The 13,838-nt window shown below is 39.2% G+C and overlaps 1 protein-coding gene across 2 annotated transcripts in view; it reads left to right on the top strand.

Moving 5' to 3' along the window:
• LOC143299896 (serine/threonine-protein kinase TBK1-like) overlaps positions 1-13,838 on the top strand; it is a 211,842-nt gene that overhangs the window by 53,317 nt on the left and 144,687 nt on the right. The gene's annotated exons all lie outside the window — the stretch shown is intronic.

Raw genomic sequence — 13,838 nt, 5'->3', positions numbered from 1 at the left:
ATATATATATATATATATATAATGAATAAAACAAAGTTGATAACAGCACCTATTTTTTTTTTTTTTTAAATCTGAATTTTCGCTCATAATATTATGTATCATTTGATCATAAATGACATCAGCTCGTAGTCATTTATATATATATATTTATATTGTCATAGTCATAGTCGTTAGGTCACCGACACTAACTTATAGTCGTTATGTCTCTGACGCCGCAGTAAATTATAGTCGTTATGTCACCGACGCTAAGTTATAGTCGTTATGTCTCTGACGCTAAGTTATAGTCGTTATGTCACTGACGCTAAGTCAGTCACACTATGTTATGGTCGTTATGTCACCGGCACTATGTAATTGTTGTTATGTCGTTGTCACTATGTTATTGTCGCTGTGTCACTGACACTATGTTATTGTCGCTATGTCACTATGTTATTGTTGCTATATTGTTGACACCGTGTTACAGAAGTGATGCCATGGAATACTGATCCACGCTTGAAAGAAAATGTTTTACTAGGTATTATAGAATCCGCCCAAACACCATTAAATCCCACCTATCATTTTCTGAAAGAAAAACAACAACAAAAAACAAAAGAATACTGTCAAAACTTAAATCCTTGGTTTCTGCAATTCGCAGCTCTCTTTATTAATGTTTTGTCGATTGATACGATTTTTTTTTGTTGTTGTTGTAACTGATTTTTTGCTGTTTTTTGTTTGTTTGTTTGTATTCTGAGTGAAATAGTACTTGTCAATGTGTATATTAAGTGATTGAATTAACGAGCCTACTTCTTTTTTTGACATCACTCTTTTTGTACTTATTGGGTATGTGTAAAGGATGAACGTATGTAATGTTTCAATGCCCCCAGGGGACACACGAAATAAACGCCTTGCTTGCCTTGCCTTGCTTGTCAGCACGTGGCGTGACATTCTCATAAGGCATGATAAAAGAATAAAATGATAAAAACATTTCTGAAATGTTTCAGAAAGTATTTCATAAAATAAAACAAAGCAAAAAGACAAAGAAAAGGAACATTGACAGGACAGGTGCAAAAGGAACATTGACAGGACAGGTGCAAAAGGAAAGAAAAAAAACAAAAACAAAAACCCAACAAACAAAAAAAAGACCCAACTCAGTGTCACATTCGTAACACTAGCTAAAGTGTTTTTTTTTTGTTTGTTTTTTTATAATAATTTTATTCGAGTTTAACATTTAATACATACAGACGGACATACAAAACCGACATCTGGAATCAACAATATTTGCTACTGTGCACCACCTAAACTGCAAATCAGGAAAATGACACAACACTGTCTTCATACCGAGAAAAAACAACAAAAAACGTCACATGCTCTGTTAAAAACAAGTAAGTAAATGAAAGGGGAAAAAAATAAATAAAAGAACAAACGTTACATTCGTGGTTGTCTCTACTCCTCCTCGTTGCCTTCAATCATTTTTATGTAAGGGCACCATTTTCTAGAAAATGCTATGGACATCATTTCCATCGAGTGTATATATTTTTCGGTTTTATATATGTTTCTTAGGTCTGTTAGGAAGTACTTTATACATGGTTGATTTTATTTATTCTGCATTTATAAATGAAATGTTTCGCCACTAGAATTATATAGTCAAATATTTCACCTGTTTTTGTAACATCATCATTTCCAAATAATACTAACTCTATATTAAACTTTACATTTGCACAATTTTCACACTTTTCCTTCAAGACATTCTCTAAGTCCCCCCAAAAGAGCTGAGTAAATGTACAGTGCCATAAGTAGTGTTGAATTGTGTCTATTTCATTTTTACAGAAGTTGCACATGTCGCTATTTGTTATTCCCTTTTTTTTTTTAGTATTTTGTTTGTAACCAATATACCATGACATATTCTAATCTGGAACCATTTCAATCTTACTTCTTTTATGTTTTTCACTTGTTTCATAGTGGTATCCCAATTTATTGCAATGTCTAGTTTTTGCTCCCACTTGATAAAAGAATTTATATTGTATAGAAAAATTGGTTCAAGTAGTATATCATAATAAATTTTAGATCCTTTCTTAACATTAGCTATTATCTGCAGTGCTTTTGGTTGTTTATTGCAAGTTTTGTCTGTGATAGTAATATTGTTTGTGCGCAAGTAACTTTTAATGGAACGTATAAATCCCATATACAGTAAATAATTAACTTTAACCTCATATTTTTCTGTGAAATCTTTATGACTAAGGAAGCACCCATTTTCATCTACAGTATCTCTAACCAGAAAAATACCTTTACTTGTCCAATTTTTTAAAATAAACTGTCTTATTACCGACTTTAAATTTGTCGTTATGAAAAAGTGGTTCTACGAGTGCCTCTTGTGCTTCTTTTAACCTAACATGTTTTGTAAAATTCTCATATGCCCAATATACATCTTTCCAGAAACTGTTACATTCAGTGTTTACAAATTTTCTTGGTCCGTACAGATCCAGGGAGTTGATTTCTGGGGATTTGACTGAGAGTATTTTTTTCCACTTTGCTGTTCCTGTGTGTAATTTCCTAATCCATGATATTTTTAGAGCCTCTATGTACTTTTGTATATTTGGAATGCCCAAACCTCCATTTCCAACATTATGTACTGTATATATTCTTTTAATCTTGTCTGTTTTGCCATCCCATATAAATTCATAGCACAGTTTCTGTAGTTGATTTATCTCTTTGTCCGGGGGATTGGGAAGAAGAATCCACAAGTAAATGAGTTTTGAAAGTATAAGTGATTTTAAAATAGCAATTCTACCAAGGGGTGTACATATACGTTTTGACCAAATCTTGAAAAGCCTCTTAGCTTCTATCAATTTGTCTTTTGTATTCACTTCAGTTATTTTTGATAGATCTTCTGTGAACCAAATGCCTAAAAGTTTATATTTGGGGGGGGGGGGGTTCCATTTCATTTTCTTTCCTAGTAGATACCGGCGTTTTGAGTTCTTCATTCTTCCTAACCAGACATTTAATGTTTTATCGTAGTTAATTTTTAGCCCTGAAAATTCTTCAAATCCCTCTAGTGTTTCAAACAACTTTTCATACGATTCTTTATCTCCTTCTAATGTAAATGTTGTATCATCAGCAAACTGACTAATTTTAAAAATGGTATCTAATAAATTTATGCCTTTAATTTCTTCATCTTCCCTAATCTTGCACGCCAGGATTTCTGAGCATAATACAAACAGATAAGGTGAAATTGGATCTCCCTGGCGGCATCCTCTTTGTATTTTCAAGCCTTTGGATACTTTACCGTTCACAATGACATATGATTTTATATCCTTGTAAAAGATGTGAATCCATTTACATAAATCTAGGCCAAATCCATAGGCTTTTAATACAGTGTTCATATATGACCAATTTAATGAGTCGAATGCTTTTTCGAAATCTGTTGATACTAACAAGCCTGGACGATGTTCAATTTCTAAATAATGCATAATGTCATACAGGGTTCTTATGTTATCGCCAATATATCTACCTGGAATAAAACCTGTCTGATCTTCGTGTATTAACTTTGGTAAAACTTTCTTGATTCTATTAGCTATGCATGCAGATCCTATCTTATAAGCTACGTTTAGCAACGAAATAGGTCTCCAGTTCTGTAAATATTCTCTTGGCTTATCTCCCTTTGGTAAACATGTAATTATCCCTTCTTTTTGTGTAACTGACAGTTCTCCCTTTTTAAAACCTTCATTCAGTGATCTAACTACAAAGTCCCCTATGTCTTTCCAGAAAAATTTATAGAAGTTTACAGTCATTCCATCTGTGCCTGGACTCTTATCGTTTTGCATTCTTCTTAGTGTTTCTGTGGCTTCCTGTTTTGTTATAAGTCCTTCTATTTGCTCTGATTGAAATTCATCCAGACTGGGCAAACTTTTAATGTAACTGCTAATGTCTATGTCTTTTACTTCCTGTTCTCTGTATAGGTCTTCATAATAAAGTCTCGTCGCCTCTAAGATCTCGTCTGTTTCCGTCAAAATATTACCTTGAGATGTAACTAATTTCAACATTTGTTTGCTTACAAAATGTCTTTTTTCAAGATTACAAAAATATTTAGTCATCTTTTCACCCTGAGATGCCCACCTTGCTTTTGACCTTAATGCGATCCCTTCCAATTTTTTTTTTCGTAGCTGTACTAGTTCTTCTTTTTTCTCCTGCAATTCTCTAGCTAAACTATGTGTATCTATTTCTTTATCGATTCGCTGTATTTCTTTTTCTAGTGTTTCCTCCTTTTCTATAAGCTGTCTTTTCTTTTCTTATACCAAAAGATATTGTTTTAGTTCTTATTTCCATTAATAATACATCCAGATAGAGTTGATCGCTTATGGTTAACTGAATTTCATTATTAGGTATCTTGCCTAAGTTTTCTCTTGCATACGGTAACACTGCATATTGGTCCTTTACTTTTTCTATTGTTTCTTTCACTAACTCTACATATTCGTTGTCCCTAAGTAAAGATGAATTAAATTTCCAAAATGTTTTTCTTCTGGGTTCTGTGTTAAATTGTAGATCAACTGTAATTAAAGAATGGTCACTTCTGTAACCATAAGTGATATCTACATCCTTAACGTTGGTGATCAAATTGTCAGACAATAAAAAGAAATCAAGACGGCTTTGTTGTAAGGGGGTTGGTCTCCTCCAGGTGTATCTTAAAACCTCATTATTTAATTCTCTCCATATATCTACTAACTGTAAGTCATCCATCATCTTTATTACTGTTTCTTGTGCTGCCATATTGTTTACGTGTTTATAGTTGTAATAGTCTAAGCTAGAATTAATAACTAAGTTCCAATCGCCTCCTATTATTACATTCTGAATAGCTTGTTCTTCAATTTTTGTCCGAATCTCTTCAAAAAATATAGGGTCATCTCTGTTAGGTCCATACACATTGACCAAAAGAATTTCCGTGTTAGATATTTTTAAAAGCAGAAATATGTAATTACCCTGAATGTCTATAATCGTTTTTTGTATTTGAAACTCAAAGTTATTATTTAACAGAATAGCTACCCCTCGTGATCTAGAATTATTCGACGAAAAAACACATTCATAACCCCATTCTGCCCTGATCTGTCTGTCCATCTTCTTAGTAAAATGTGTGTCTTGTAAAAAGTATACTGAATATTGCTTTTGTCTTAAATACTGTAAGACGTCTTTCCTTTTCTGAAAATTTCCCAACCCCTGACAGTTTAGAGATGATATCTTAAGGTTATGCATTGACAAGTGGTATTTTTGGTCTGTATACATCGCACCCCCTTTCTTCCAGAGAATCACTGTGATTTCTATCCATAACATATTCTTCTGTTAAACAAACATAGAAATAGTTTCATTTTCAGTTTCAGTAGCTCAAGGAGGCGTCACTGCGTTCGGACAAATCCATATACGCTACACCACATCTGCCAAGCAGATGCCTGACCAGCAGCGTAACCCAACGCGCTTAGTCAGGCCTTGAGGAAAAAAAAAGGTGAATAAATGATAGATAAGCTTACACAAAGAAATAAATAAATAATAACTATATAGTTAAAAAAAAAATGATGATAAATAAGCAAATAGATGTAAAACATGAAGACACACATTCACATATACACCCACACATGCATAACCGATATGCACCGAACATGCAGTTTCAGAGATATGAAAGCACAGTCAAATACATATAAACGTACATGAGCTCCAACACACACACACACACCACACACATTACCCTGCACCTCCTCTACCCCCCTCCTCCACACACTCATTTCTAGTCTACGTATCACAGCTTCCACGGCACACACACACACACACACACACACACACACACACACACACACACACACACACACACACACAGATGAACACTTACTTGTACAAGCACACACACATATGCCCATATCTCCACACACATATATACAAAGATATATCTATCTATCTATCTATCTATCTATCTATCTATCTATATATATATATATACGTTCCAATATCCTGTTGCTCCCACAGTGTAGGCATGCATACGCTCACATACCTCATCTTCTACCCCACCTCCCCCCGCACCCCCACCCCCACCTCCCCCTCACACACACACACACACACACACACACACACACACACACACACACACGCACGTGCACAGAACTCTACTGACACTTGTGTACACTTACACTCTCACGCATGCACAAAAGCACTCAAAAATACAGACCCACACATGCACACAAACACACACATACACACACGCACAGAGGCTGCCACTGATTGGCCGCAAGAGGGATGGGAAAAGATCTCTGATGCCAACAACGTGGCGTCTTTGGAAAAGCCCACAGACACTCTGTTCCGTTTTGAAGAAACTTGCGCAATGTTGGTTTGGAAATGATGCCGATATTTGTTTGATTTGCAAAGCATCGTGCTCTACCTTTCATGTTAGACTTACGGACACTCCCTCTCTCTGCTTTTATTTCTTTGAGGCGATCGATGGTGTGATGGCCTTGTACCTGTTCTTTTTGATATTCTTTGACTTTTCTGAGGATTTCCGATTTTCCTAGATGTAGGCCGCTCGTTGGTGTTGCGTTACCAGCAAGTCTGTCAGCTCGCTCATTTCCCTTAACACCTGCATGTCCCGGGCAGTATGACCATGTGAGTTTTTTAATCTGAAAGTTGCGCATTGCCTTATGCCACTCTGGGCTTCCCATTCCGTTTTCAATTTTCTGTATGAGGTTCATTGAGTCGGTTAGAATCATGGCATGTTGGTTTCCGGGCGTATGGATGGACGATAGCCACTGGAGGGCATGTGTCACAGCTTCAACTTCCATCGTTAGGCTGGAGGTTGTGACTTTGTAGGCAGCATTCTCTTCCCTAACTGTTTTTCCATTTTGTTTCGCAGTGAATCCCCAACCGGATTGGTCTTTGGTGACTGAGCCATCTGTGTATATGATGATGTCCTCTTCTTTACTGTTTTCTTCTATGAGTAGTTTCACTTCTGCATCAATTTTGCCCTCTGGCCATTCCCGACAATGTCTTCCTAGAGTGGATGAAATGGCTGTGTTGAATAGATGGTTGAGGTTTTCGGGGTTTTTCTCCCATTCCTTTGTTTCTTTCAGGTCTTGTAGTCGGCATACTAGCTGGATTGTGTCTTCTGCTTGCCCCATCCATGATCTTCCTCGTCCTAGGCGGCTGCCTTTTGGTTCTTTGACTGCGTCATGCAGTGGGTTTTGAGGGTTTTCTAATGCTTTGAAGTAGGTCTTGACCTGTTCTAACTTGTTTCTGGCCTGCACTGAAGGAAGGTCAAGCATGTATCGCATGGTTTCTGTGGGCGTGTCTTTTGTTGTTCCAAGGATCAGCCTCATAGCTTCATTTTGAACTCTTTCTAATTTTAGGAGGTTGCTTTGAGACGGTGTTGTTAGCCCAAGTCCGTAGTCGATCACACTGAGGACGAGTGATTGGTATAGCAGGAAGAGGTGGCGTTGTTCAATACCTTTGGTTGCCATTGCTTTTAAGACTGAAAGGCCCTTTCTGCATTTGAGAACAGTATTTTCCGTATGTTTTCTGAAGGTCAGCATCCTGTTGAAGTGTATTCCTAGGTAGCGTAGGCATTCAGTTTTCTCGATCTGAATCCCATCGAGTGACACAGAAGGTGGTGAATTGCTCGCGGTTCTGTTGTTGAGGGTGCACAGCAACGTTTGGGCTTTCGCTGGATTGATGGAAGATCCTGTGTCTTTGCACCATTGAGCAATATTGTTTAGTTGTTTCTGGACAGCTTTAGTTCTTTCCTGAGCATCTTTCGAAGTTTTGAAGACCAGGCCATCATCCGCAAGAGTAAGCACCCGACCTATTCCATTGTTGTTTAAGTCTGCAAGGCCCTTCGTGTAGACATTGTAGAGGACAGGAGAAAGCGGAGACCCTTGTGGCAGTCCCATGGATAGTTTAGAAGGTGCAGACATCCAATCTCCGAGGTGTAGGACGACGGTTCTTTCCTGAAGCGCTGCTGCTATCCATCTTGTCAGTGTCAAACTTACTCCATACCTTAGTAGCAGCTCCATGAGGTGCGCAAACTGGACCTTATTGTAGGCATCTTCAAGATCGATTGCTACTGCTAGTGTTTCTTCTTTTCTTTGAAATCCTTCATACACCTCATATGCAAAAACAGCTGCATTTTCCCATGTGGACTTGCCTGTTCTGTAACCACCTTGATTTGAAGGGAGAATGTGCCTGTGTTCAAGATCCCTTGCAAGTTTCCTGGCTATCATGCGTTCCATGAGCTTTCCAGCAATGTTTTGCATGGTTAGGATCCGGTAGCCGCTTACCTGACGACGGTCCTTTCCTGGTTTTGGTATGGGTTTTAAGAAGCTGTGTGTCCAGTCCTCCGGCACATGTCCATTGTGGAAACTGTTTTGATATACATTGAAAAGGTTGCTTCTGTCTTCTTCCGATAGTTCCTTGATGTCTGAGTAGCGAACTTTGTCTGGGCCAGGAGCTGATTCTTTCTTGCATTTAGCTATTGCTTCGTTTAGATCATCTATTGTCAAATCATCATCAGGTCCAGTCTGCATAAGGGTTTGGTTTAACTCGCTCAACATATTTCTTTTTCTCATCTAAGTTTCTTTGATCGCTCTGTTGTATGAAACGTTTGAGCAGGGCGGATCCTTTTACTTCGTTTGTCTTAAGCTTGGTTCCGTCAGTGTCTACCATGTCTGGGGTTGTTGTTGTGCACGTTTTCCCTTCCATGCGACGATAAAATTGCCAGAACTCTGTCAATGTTGAGTCATAACTGAGTGCCTCGCAAAACTGTTTCCACTTGTCATTTTTGGCCTCTTGAGCAATGATTTCAAACTGTTTAGTTTTTTCTTTCATTTTTGTTTCAATATCTTTGTCCAGGGATGGTTTTGTTCTTTCTTTTTGCCAAAGTTTGACAGCCGCATGTTTTTCTATCCAGGCTCTCTCTGTGTCGGTATTCCACCATGGGGGCTGAATAGTTTGCATCCTGTTCAGTGCCGTTCTTTTGTTTCTTCTGCGTCTTAATTTTTCGATGATGGTTGTCTCTTTGGTTTCATACTGAAATGGATCACGCGGTTTCATACAGGGTTTATTTGACAGTTTCTGTAGACTGAACACTACCGGGAGGTGGTCACTGCCTTGGTGTGGAAGCGTCTCTGCATTCATTTCTGCTCTGAATTTTGGAGATGTTAGAGCGATGTCAATCACACTGTCACTGTCCCCTTGTCTTGTTCCAAGGCGAGTTGGGGATGTGGTTGTTAATGGGCTAAGAAGAATTTCTCCTATCATTCCTTCAAGTGCAAGTCCTTGTGGGTTGGTGTTCCGCTGGTCCCATAGCTTCGATCTTGCATTGAGGTCTCCACAGATAATGACTGAGTCTCCAAGTTCGTTCTCTATTTCCTCTAAAAGGGCCCAATCCTCTTTTGTTGTGCAGGTTCCTGGGTGAACATAGGCATTGATGAGCACGATGCTTTTGTGAATTCCGTCAGGTTTTTCGAGACGCACCCCCACTAGTTCACATGAGTTGCTACACCATTTCTCTAGATTTATGGTGGAAACTTTGTTTTTTAGGTTTTTGTTCAGTATGATTGCTACTCCTCTTCCTTCATTCCTTTGAAAGACTGTGAAATTCTCAAAATGTATTGGTCTGTCTGCACTTGTCCTGGTCACCTTTGTTTCAACAATCTCATCCACCCATTTCAGTCTGCCTATCGTGCTGACCACAGCACCGAAACCACTCTCCTCCACATCCTGAATAACCTACTGCTAGCGTCCGACTCAGGACAGATCTCCCTTCTCACTCTTCTCGACTTGTCAGCCGCCTTTGACACGATAGACCATTCAATCCTTCTTTCCCGTCTTCATTTTACATTTGGTATCAACGGCACTGTTCTAAACTGGTTCAAATCTTATCTCACTGATCGATTCCAGTCTGTCATTGTTGATAATTTCCAGTTTGAACCCGTTAAAATTGAACATGGAGTCCCACAGGGATCTGTTTTAGGCCCAGTGCTCTTCACACTGTACACTGCTCCTCTCGCTGAAATTATCAACCGCCATAATGTCAGTCATCATTCTTATGCTGATGACACTCAACTCCAGAAGAGTGATACACCTGAAAAACTGTTGTCGCTCTTGCAAGAAACATCTAACTGCTTCCTGGATATTCAAAATTGGATGACTCTAAATAAGTTACAATTGAACGCGGACAAAACTGAAGCAATGATCATAGGAACTAAACAAAAACTCTCTTCCATTACAACTAATACAATCAAACTTGGCAGTACATCCATCCCTCTGTCCACTTCAGTCAGGAACCTCGGCGTTGTCCTTGACAACACACTGTCCATGCAAACATTTATCAATCAGACATGTCAATCCTGCTACTGTCAACTGCGGTGCGTCAGTTCCATCCGGAAATATCTGTCCACTGACGCAACATCTAGACTTGTCGTTTCTCTCATTCTCTCTCGCCTTGACTACTGTAACTCTCTATTGTCTGGTTTGCCTGCTTCATCCATTCAGTCCCTTCAGCGCATACAAAATTCTGCTGCCCGACTCGTCCTCAGAAAGAAAAGATCTGAGCACACCACTCCTCTTTTGCAACATCTCCACTGGCTCCCTGTCTCACACCGAATAAAGTACAAGATCAGCTACAAATGTATTCACAAATCAGCCCCTTCCTATCTCTGTGGCTGCCTTCACCTCTACACTCCATCTCGCTCACTACGATCAGCTTCAGATCCACTCCACTTACACATACCCAGATTCAAACTCTCGACTGTTGGCCACCGTTCTTTCTCTGTCTCTGGACCTTGCAATTGGAATGAACTTCCTCTTTCGCTTCGTCAAGTCTCCACACTCAGCTCTTTCAAGTCTGGCCTTAAAACCCACCTCTTCCCAAAATAGCCTCCCTTCCCTGCCTCTTCCTTGTTTTTAGTTTTTTTCAGTTTTAGAGTTATGCGTGCGTGAGAATGACTGGTGCGAAAGCGCTTTGATTTGTTTATGCACAAGATTCAGCGCTATATAAGTACCATTATTATTATTATTCTCTTGGAAACATAAAATGTCAAAATCATATGCCAATTTCTCAATTGTTGAAATTCTCATTCTCGCGCTGGAACAGTTCCAACTGCCGATTCTAAAGAATTTCTTTGACAGCCGCTCTGCTTTTGTCATTCTGCTACCCAAGCACAATCTTTTCCCACCTCTTTTGCCACGCCTGTTTTAGGGTTTTGGGGATCTGAATTTATGTCTCGTGCTATGCAGCTGATCCCCGAGGTGCACGCGAGACAGGGTTTTGTTGGTATCCATAGAAGGGTGTTCTATGTGGTGAGGGAAAAAATTCGGTCGCCCTGACAGAGCCTCTTATCAGGGAAGGGCAATGGATGTCCATCTGTGTGGAGTCCGTCAGCCTGGTGTCGCCCTAAGGCCAGACTGCATACAGTTAGTGACTGTTTAACCCAACAGCCATTCATCCCATTGGTACTGTATGAAAGCCGTGGGATTGGGGATTTTGTCAGGTTGTCTCCTCTTAGCCAGTGGAAGGGTGCATGTGGGTGTTTTTGAGTAGCAGATTTTATTTTGCAGAAAAATACAGGTCCTTCTCTAATATTAGCCCTCTCAATAATTTACTAATCATTCAAACATTAAACAATAACGCGATAACAAATTATTAATCAACTTCACAGAAAAATCACTTATCTTTGCTTTGAAGCTTGAAGGCTGTCTTTTTCACACACTGGCCAGAGTGGTTTTAACACCTGGCAGTTTTGGCCACATACGCAATTTCAAATACTGCCCACACACGTCTCTCTCGTGATGGGTCCGCCAAGTGTTGCATAACTACAATGGTCATAGAAATAGAGAATGTGTATACTAAAATCAATTAACTGAACAAAAGGAGACAAAAAATATTCATCCATTCGTGAGAAGTAGAGACCGAGATAGAAAAGTAAATTACATACAGACAAGTAACAATTATTGACAAAAGAAAATGACACCATAGTACAAAAATATTTTTTTAAATGACAATTTGATTGACTAGCGCAAGCCAGCGATGGGCGCAAAAACAACACACAAAAAACAACAACACAGTGTACAGTAAGAGTAATACAAAGGGGCATAGCATCAACATTTACACGCCATCACTGTCGCCCATAACCTAGCTGACTGCACAGAGCCAAAACCGGGCTGAGAGTGACATTGTTTTTTGATTCCGTGGAATCCGAAAAGTACAGAAAAATATTTTTTTAAAGTTTACTAGTATACTCATATTCCTGCACGAAGGTTTAGGATTTTTTCCCGTCAATTGTTCACCATCGAGTACAAAAAAAAAGAAAAAAGACTGGATCTTATGTGATGCACACACATATATAAAGCCAAGAATACAGAAAAAAAAGGCATGCATATCCACCAAACACCAGCATCCAAGTTTTAATGTAGGAAAGGTACTGGTGATGGAAGAGGAGACATGTCCACAACCCTCTATCGCGGTTTTCTCCCTCCCCCCCTTTCTCTCCCCTCACTCTCCCTCTCCACTGTGTGTGTGTGTGTGTGTGTGTGTGTGTGTGTGTGTGTGTGTGATCTTTTTTCCTCCGCTTCATAACCCAAATCATCAATGAGGAGGTGGGGGTGAGGGTATCTAAGGACAAAAAACAATAAACACACAAACAACAACAACAACAACAACAACAACAAAACCCAAAGAGAGAGAGAGAGACTCTCCTCTGAATGCCCTGCTTAATTGAATGCTTATTTGAAGGCTTGTGCCACATAATTTGGAAAGTCACATCAGCATGGACAACCAAATTGCACTGGTTGACATAGGGCAAATATTATATTAAGCCAAAAACTTTTTCACTACTGTAATCACCACAGCTGCATTTTAAATACATTAACAATACTTACATTCTCACTTGCTAAATTTCTATTAGACGTAAAAAAAAGGAAAAAAATAACAGATGAATGAATAAATAGATATACACACCAAATTTCACATCACAAAGTACAATTTGCGACAACTCCGTGTATATGATGCTCGAGTGAACAATTGCAAGCTACAGTAATGGTAACCCGAAAACATTCGCGGTACTTCACATGTTTTTCTTTTCCCTTTTCCTCTCTCGTTTTTTGCCTGCACACCACGGATTGTTCGTTCCTTGTGAACTCACCATTCAGAAGGGGAAAACAAAGTGTTCACCAAAGTGCAAAGCTACTTCTTTCTCCTTTTCTTCTCCTTGCTCGTGTAGCTCGCATACGTTTCTCCCCCCCCCCCCCTCCCCCTTCCTCTGTGTGTGTGTGTGTGTGTGTGTGTGTGTGTGTGTTAGTCACGAACTGTCCGCTCATTGTGAACTCTCATCTCCTCAGTGCTAAGCTCATCTAACTGCAATCGCAAAATTTTCACGTTTTTTTCCCTTCCCATTTCCTTCTCCCTCCCTCTCCCCCCTCCCTCACCCCGCTCTCCAACGCCCGATGTGCACACTCATGTGCATATATGTGTACGTGCGCGCGCGTGCGCGCGTGCGTGTGTGTGTGTATGTATGTTTGCCTGTGAGTGTATCCGTGTGATGGGTTAAGGGGAAAATAATAATAATAATAATAATAAAAAATAAAACAAACAAACAAAAACCTGATATACATACATTCAGATAAATCGTACGTCATGGCTACACAATGGTAACATCATGGAAATATGAAACCAAACATATAATCTAATAACACTGTATCAAATCAGCTAACCATTTCGTGTATCATAAGATTTGCCTTTGTACCTCATTTATTGAGCATGTCGTGTTGGGTGATTGTTTGTATGTGAGTATCTATGGTTGCAAGGGGCTATAATAAGGAACAAAAACAAAGACATATAC

The sequence above is a fragment of the Babylonia areolata genome, chromosome 25, assembly GCF_041734735.1.
Source record: "Babylonia areolata isolate BAREFJ2019XMU chromosome 25, ASM4173473v1, whole genome shotgun sequence".
Taxonomy (NCBI): Eukaryota; Metazoa; Mollusca; class Gastropoda; order Neogastropoda; family Buccinidae; genus Babylonia; species Babylonia areolata.
Note: the sequence above shows the minus strand (reverse complement) of the source record. Positions and strands in the feature narration are given on the sequence as shown.